The sequence below is a fragment of the Myotis davidii genome, unplaced genomic scaffold (assembly GCF_000327345.1).
Source record: "Myotis davidii unplaced genomic scaffold, ASM32734v1 scaffold536, whole genome shotgun sequence".
NCBI classification, from domain to species: Eukaryota; Metazoa; Chordata; class Mammalia; order Chiroptera; family Vespertilionidae; genus Myotis; species Myotis davidii.
Window position 1 is genome coordinate 144,199 of NW_006287679.1, and position 7,752 is coordinate 151,950.

The window sequence follows — 7,752 nt, forward strand, 5'->3', positions numbered from 1 at the left end:
GGGGGGAAGGGGGTGTGGGGGATGTGGGAAGAGACTGAACAAAATCGTGCACCTATGGATGAGGACTGTGGGTGGGTGAGGGGGGAGGGTAGGGGGAAATGTGTGGAAGGGAGCTGTGGGGGGGAAAAGAGGGACAACTGTAATAATCTGAACAATAAAGATTTAATTAAAAAATAAAATAAAATAAAATCACTTTGGTGGCTCTCTTCCTCTTTGTTCAGCTGTAATCTTTCTTAATTAGATAATTGAAATAATCATCCAATTAAGTGGGCCTGCCCCTCCCCCCTCCTTGCTTGAGGAGTCGATGAGTCCAACTGCTTCTCTTCCCGCTGACTCCACTCCTCGCCTCGTGCAGGGTCTGAGCAGATTTCAAGCCGTTTTTGTTCCTCTTTTTTGTTCGAATTTCAGGTCTTAGGAGCTACAACTAAAGTTCAGTTCTGGCTGATGTCACAATAGACTCCACGGGCAACTGAAAGCCGAAAGTTGGAACTGGCGCCAACAGAGCGGTGGCTGAGAGTTTCAGACCCACAGGGGCCTGCCGTTCACTACCTGGTGACCTTTCCGAACAGCAGTCTCCTCATCTGTGAAGTGGGAACGAAAGGAGGGCCTTCCCGCGGTCAGGTTGTGTGATGCTGTTGAGCCAGCCAGGAGCCCTGTGCCTGGCACAGAGGGAACACTACCCTTGGGGGTTTAACACAGAAAATGGTGCATTCTTATGAGCTCAAATAGTTGGCATCATATATTTGTCATAAAATGGAAAAGAGGAAAAGAGGGACATAAGGAGATATAAGATGTAAAATGATTCTGGGATTTTGACTACTAGGCATGCGCATATGGTGTTTACATGCTGGTCTAACGCCTTGATCCCATCTTCCTTCAGATCAATTCTAAGCACCAGGGACGTAGACAGACCAGCGCTTCCTGCAGACAGAGTCTCTGTCGACATTCAGGCAGCATAGTGAGCTCTGACTTCATGTCGGTAGGTTCTTGGCAACTGACTTTAAACAAAACAATGGATAAGAAAACCACCTGCACCATAGCCTGCTTGATATAAACAAGAGTTAAGTTCCTATCACATGTTTCTGATCACAAAATCATGACCAAACCTTAATAAAACCACAAATACTTCTGATATTAAACATTGAAATTTAGGTTATCTGTACACATATCTCAGGAAGATGAATAAACACAAGGAAGAGAATCTTTGCCAACCGCTTGCTCCTGGTCAGGGTTGCAGTGGCGGAGCCTGTCCCAGCAGCTGGGGCACCAGGCGGGACCCCGGGACAGGGCGCCCCTCCAGCGCAGCCCTCACCCCACGGGACAGGGAGACATGCCAGCCAACCTAGTGGGCACAGCTCTGGGACACGGGAGGAGCCGGAGGCCAGAGAAAACCCATGCAGGCCTGGGAGGGCGCACACTCCACGCAGCGCCCGCGGGAATTCAGTTTGCTCCTTATAAGTTTACGATGACAGGACAACACTGGACAAAGCATCGTTTAAGACCTGCTGCGCTCTCCTCCGCTATCCGCTGGAATGGAAGGTCCATGTGGGCAGGCTGTGTCTGCGGGGAATTACCAGCAATAAATGTGGAGTCTGGAGGAACTTTCTTTAAAAGGACATGCAAGCCCGTTTCTAGCAGGAACACTTTAAAACAAGGATAGCAGGTACCTGACACACTAGCTAAGGATGGAGAAAAATCTAGAACAATGCTAGTGTTACTAGGATCTCAGAGTAAAACCAAGGTCAGTTGTGACTCCAAAACCCACACAACCAAGCCTCACTTTACCCAGCTTCGAGTTCCGCTGGACGCCAGGCCCCAGGCGGCTGATGCAGACGCACTGCAGGAGAGCTGGACACTGGAAGAGTGATGGCAGCTCTGTGAAGAGTATATATGTTAAATCTTTCCAATCTTTTAAAAAATTATATGAGAAAAATGTCCTTAAGTAAAAGGAAAAATGAATTTTCAGACTGGTTTTTTTTTTTGGTGTTGTTTTTCCTGGATGTACTTTCTCGAAAAATGGTGACCATCAGCCCCAAGTAAGGCATAGAGCGCTCCCTAGACACAGGGCATTTCTCCTGCCACAAAAGCAAATGCTTCCAGCTTCGCTCTTTTCTTAAATTTATTAATTTTGGAGAGAGAGAAACATCAATCGTGTTCCACTTATTTTTGCATTCACTGGTCATTTTTGTATGTGCTCTGGACAGGGATTGAACTCGCAACATTGGGGTACCAGGATGATGCTCTGACCAACGGAGCTCCTTGGCCAGGGCCAGCTTTGCTCTCGAGTTCAGCAATGGTAGGGGTGCAGTGTCCCGTTCCTTCAGATCCATTACCTATGTCCAGGGCGACTGGGCGTCAGCTGGTGGGGACCACGTGCTGGGAATGGTGGGAGGCACCATGTGCCCACTGGTGGCAGCTTCCCAGGGGACCCCACTACCCTTACCTCTGGGTGTTCACGTGTTTACAGAGGGCTGGCTCATGGAACCAGCAAAATAGTGCAGGGATGATGGAGTGGGACTTTCAGGCTAAGTCATTAGCCGCTAATGATTAGCGTCACTGCAGTTTCTACTCTTCTCCCTTAGATCACCTGTGTGCAGACCCCACACAGGCCTGGACCTGGGCGGTCTGTGTGTGAGGACCCCACGCAGGCCGGGGCCTGGGCGGTCTATATGTGAGGACCCCATGCAGGCCGGGGCCTGGGCGGTCTGTATGTGAGGACCCCATGCAGTCCGGGGCCTGGGTGGTCTGTGTGTGAGGAGCGCCTGCCCATGGACGCGTGCATGGCCATCACGGCAGCATATCTTCCGCCCCAGGCAAGCCTTCCCCGATGGCAGCCCAGCCAGTCACTGACTACTTTCTGAGACAGGACCGCCAGCTAGGCCACTCTCCAAGTCCTGACCCATGGACACAGTGTGAAATGATATTTATTTTTGTTTTGAGCTGCTAGGTTCTGCAGTAATTGGTTATGCCACAGAAGGTGATCAGTGCAGAGCCAGCCTTCCTGTCTAGAAGGCTAGTTCTTCCCTCTCCCTCAAGGACCAAGGTAATTCCTCTGCTGCCGGAGCCCCCGGTCCAGAGGGGCTCTCCTCCCTCGAAGGCCTAGCACCACGCGGACCTTTGTGAGCACGACCTGGCGAGAAGGGTGCTGCTCACCAGACCACCCGCTGTGTCTTTATAGTACACGGGCACACATCTCACCACCTACAAGGAGGCACCCTGAGTGAACAAAAGTGTTAGTAATAATGGTCCGGGGTCAGCCAAACGCAGGGCCATTCTGCAAACACCAGCCACCACACTCAGCCCTCCCTCTGCAGGAGGACCTGCACCTCTTGGAAATGCAAAATAAATAACATTTTAAAAAATGTAGCTTCTGCCCTGACTGGTTTGGCTCAGTGGATAGAGCATCGGCCTGTGGACTGAAGGGTCCCAGGTTCGATTCCGGTCAAGGGCATGTACCTTGGTTGCAGGCACATCCCCAGTAGGTAGTGTGCAGGAGGCAGCTGATCGATGTTTCTCTCTCATCGATGTTTCTAACTCTTTCTCCCTCTCCCTTCCTCTCTGTAAAAAATCAATAAAATATATATTTTTTAAAATGTAGCTTCTTAAGTGTTTTCATAACAGATCCTTTTACTTGTGAATCTCAGCCCAGCTAGATAGTAAAGGGGAATGTGACTGCACGTGCCCTCCCAGGTTGCTCAATTGTTACATGAATGAGCAGAGGGACAGGGGCCGAGTTCTGAGTCCTGTCTCCCCGGCTCATCACTGCAGACGCCTCCCACCTCTGAACAAGGAACTGTGACCTGTGGGAGACAAGTAGGCAGTGGAAGGGGATCAAGGGCTATTGGCCCACCCTCTGAGGAATGACTGGTCTTAGCTGCAACCTGGATTAGAAGACAGCGATAGGGCGATTGGCCCACCCAGATCTTTCCAGCACCTCTAACAGGAGTGGAGCTGTGATTTGCGAGGAGGAGTGAGAATCCAGCCAATGCTTTGCTAGCCAAGCCATGAACCCGTGGGGCTGTGTGTGCTGAAGAAGGAAGCTCTTCCTCCTTCGCACAAGGCATCCTGTGGGCTGATACAGACTCTGGCAGTGCCCAGAGTCCAAGTTCTTTGCTCCTGGCTTCATCTTCTTTGCCTGTGGAAGCTTGTGGGTCCTGATCCTAGGCAGAGCCCTCATCACACTCCTGCTGCCACCTGCAGCTGCCTCCCTGGCCTGAGGGACACGGGGCTTTAAGCAAGAGGCAGGTCCCCAGGGCTGGCACTTCCTCGCACTGTGGTCCAGGCGTGGTCCAGGTGCTCTGATGTGTGGGAACTTCCCATCATTTTCTCGATGTTCCTAAATCTTCTCTCCAAAGATACCTGACCTTATCACTGGCCTTCAGGTTTTCCTTCTCTTCCACCATCATCCAGGGCGGCTTGAGCAGGTTTGGGCTCCTGAGAATGACAGAACTCAGTGACCAGAGCACTCCCCCCATGCCCCGCCCCAGCTCTTCCAGTGGTAGCACACAGAGAAAAAGCTCTGTGTGTGGCCCTGAGGGGGCCTGGGCCCCCAGAGGGCTGCTCTGGAGGACGAATGGGGTGCCCAGCCCCCCAGATCCTACCAGGCTGGAGGGGACCAAAAGCAGGGGATCCAAGTCTCCTGGGGGTTGTGGAGGCCCTTGGTTGAGAAGCAGGACTTAGAGCATTCGGCCTGCACTTGTAGGAAGGGAGTAGCTGAGAAATACCTGTCCCTTCATCTGATAGGTCCTCCCTTCCCCCAACTGGTGACGTATGACATAACCTGCAGCCCGGAAATACCTGAGTGCCTAACCATGTACCTTATATGGACTATACATTAAGCCACCAATCCGCGCACCGAGTACCCTAAGCCTCCCGTTCCTTCCCATGCCTCCCCTCAAAGGAGTGCTCACCTCTGCTGTTCTTCCCTGGGGAGACAGCCAGCAGATCTTTCCCCTAATAAAGCCTATAATCCTGGTTTTCAGCTCCCGACTGGTCTTTCATCATCAAGTTTGGCTTTCAAGGCCATTGTCTCTCTGCAGAGGTCAAGATCCTTCCCCTTGGAGACTAATGCTGACCAATGGCCTCCTCAGTTGAAAAGACCTTTCTCCTTCCTTGGATAGTGAGCCTGGGGCTCAGCTCTGATCTGGGAAGCAGCAAGACAACACAGTGCCCCTCTTCCCCCTCCCCCCGCTCCCCCCCCACAGGGGCCTGATGTGGGTGGGCCAGGATCCCCGATGCCTGCAGGCCAGGCGCTCCTTTGATGGTAGTGAGGGGAGCAGGTCCGGGGTTGGTGGGTGAGACCCCAGGCACATGGGCCACACTGCCCCTCAGGGCTCCTGGTTTGGGGAGTGGCCTGCACAGGAGGGAGGCCAGCCAGCCACGTGGGTGAGGAGCCTCTCCCAGCAGCCTCGTCCCCACAGACTCACTCTGCCAGCTTTGAGCTTCACATACAGAAAAAGCACTTTAGCCCGTGGTCCTCTGTCCGCCCACCTTCCCTGGCCGGTGCCGCGTAGGGCGGCTGCGGGCCTCCGGCTCCTTTCCTCTGCTCTGCAGTATTTATTCTGTTGTAGCAAAATGCCTGCACCTCGCCAGCCCGTCCACCTGCAGGGGACCATCTCCCGTTTTAGTGAGCACTCAATCAGGCGCTGCTCTGGTGGGCTGTGCATCAGGAGGTGGTGGTTCCGCTCGGCCAGGGCGCATGTCCGGGTTGGGGCAAAATGTTTCTCTCTCCCTCTCCCTTCCTCTCTCTCTCAAATCAATAAAAACCTATTTTGTAAAAAAAGCTGCTATGAGCCTTTGTTCACACCTCCGAGCAGACATCATTCATTCCCCCTATTACATGGGAATATAGGAACATTCCTGTTACAGTAACACTTGTTTGTTCCCGATAAAAGCCATGCATGTTCACTCTGGAAACGGAACATCCAGAATGCAAAGTTTTTAAAGTCATCATCAATTACAATTTTGTACTTGGCTTTTTCACTCCAAATATCATGAGCATTTCTGCATCCCCATCCTTATGAAGGAGGCTCATTCTCTTTTGAACTCCTTTTGGCCCAGTTCCGACTGGAGGCTGTTAGCATGTGCGATGGTTCTGAGGTGTTGGCCAGAGACCCTCCCTCAGGCCGCAGACTGTGCCTTGAAGGTGAAGGCGAAAGGGCAGTTTCCCCCAGGGGCTGGGCCCAGGCCTGCAGGAGAGCTGTGAGGGGGGTAGGGGGGAGCAGGAGCCCCGAGGCCACGCTGAAGGGTTTGGGGGCACAGCTGCACCGAAACCGCCTCCCTGTGTCAGCTCAGAGGAGCCACGGCTTCTGTTATCCTGAAACGGAAAATGATGGGACAGACAGACATGAAGTGCACGGCTTCCCTTTTCCTTCTGAGCGCGTTTCAAATACCCGTGTTTTCTCTCCTGTTTCCACTCATTTTGCTGGTTATGTTTGATCATGAACCGAAGCATCTCTCTGAACACGTCTCCTCACCTGGGAAACGAGGTGAGCGACACCGTCTCCTAGAGCATTTTCTACCTCCACAGTCATCACAGGACGCTTAAGGCAGCTCCGACCTCGCCCCACGAGATGCCAATGACAGACCAGCCCCCACCCCGCACCCAGTGTGACAACCAAAAGCATCCAGGACATTGCCAAATACCTGGGGTGGGCGACGGGAGTCCCAGCTTGGGAAGCGCTGGCTCCTCTAAGTGTCATTTAGATGATTCAGGTGAAGTGCTGGGGGTGGCGGGGAGGGACCCAGTGCCTCCAGGGAGGACCTGGGGGGGCGGGGGTGAGCTACTTCACACCCAACTTGCTTATTGATTCCATCACTGTTGTTTTTAGCATCTTCAGTTCTCCCTTCTTGAGGCCCATGGCTTCACAGCCTCTTTATTTTTTATGATGAGTGCCTTCTTTTGTAGGTACAAGCATCAGAAATAAAACTCAGGAGAACTGGCATTTGCAAATGGCTTTTGAAACTGGAGAATGTCAAAGAAATGTACATCCTACTCTTCCGCGAGTGTGTCTTTTAAAGAAAGAGCTTTCCAAACCATAACTCCTGACAGCTCCACAGGACAGGATCCAGGTGGCCGAGCCCCAGATCTGAGCCTGGCTGGGAGGGGGCTGGCCTGGGGGCACCCTGGCTGGGGGAGGAGGGGGTATTCTGAGGCCTATGAGTCCTGAGGAAGTCAAAGGGCTCGGAGGGTCCAGCCTCACGCGGCTGCAGGCCCCAGGAGCTGGGTTGGGGCGTCCTCACATAACATTCCTCTGCCGCAGGAACTGTGAGCAGGGGCACCGGAACCAGAAACCTCCAGACAGCCGGGCCCAAGGGCGTCTGTCCCCTTCCCGCGGCCCCACGGCCATTGGTGGGCAGTGTGCCAGATCCAGCCCGTTTGAAATGAATAAAACTAAAAAAAAAAAAAAAAGACCGTATCCTGTTATGTAATGATGTTTACTTTGAATTTATATTAGTTCACACAAACACTCCATCCATGCTTTTGTTCCGGCCTCCGGTCCAGTTTAAGAACCCATTGTGGCCCTCGAGTCAGAAAGTTTGCCCACCCCTGGTGGCCTCTCCCCGCTTTCCCCAGGCCCCTCGGCCTGTCTTCCTCCTCAGCTTGGCTTCTCCCCTGACATCCTCAAGGACAGCCTCTGAGTCCCGCCCTTGGTCAGTGAGCCTCCAGCCAGCTGCCCCTGCCCACGAGGCAGATGGCGCCCCCATCTGTCCCCGGCTCCACTGCAGCTGCCCACGTGGCCCCCCCCGGCC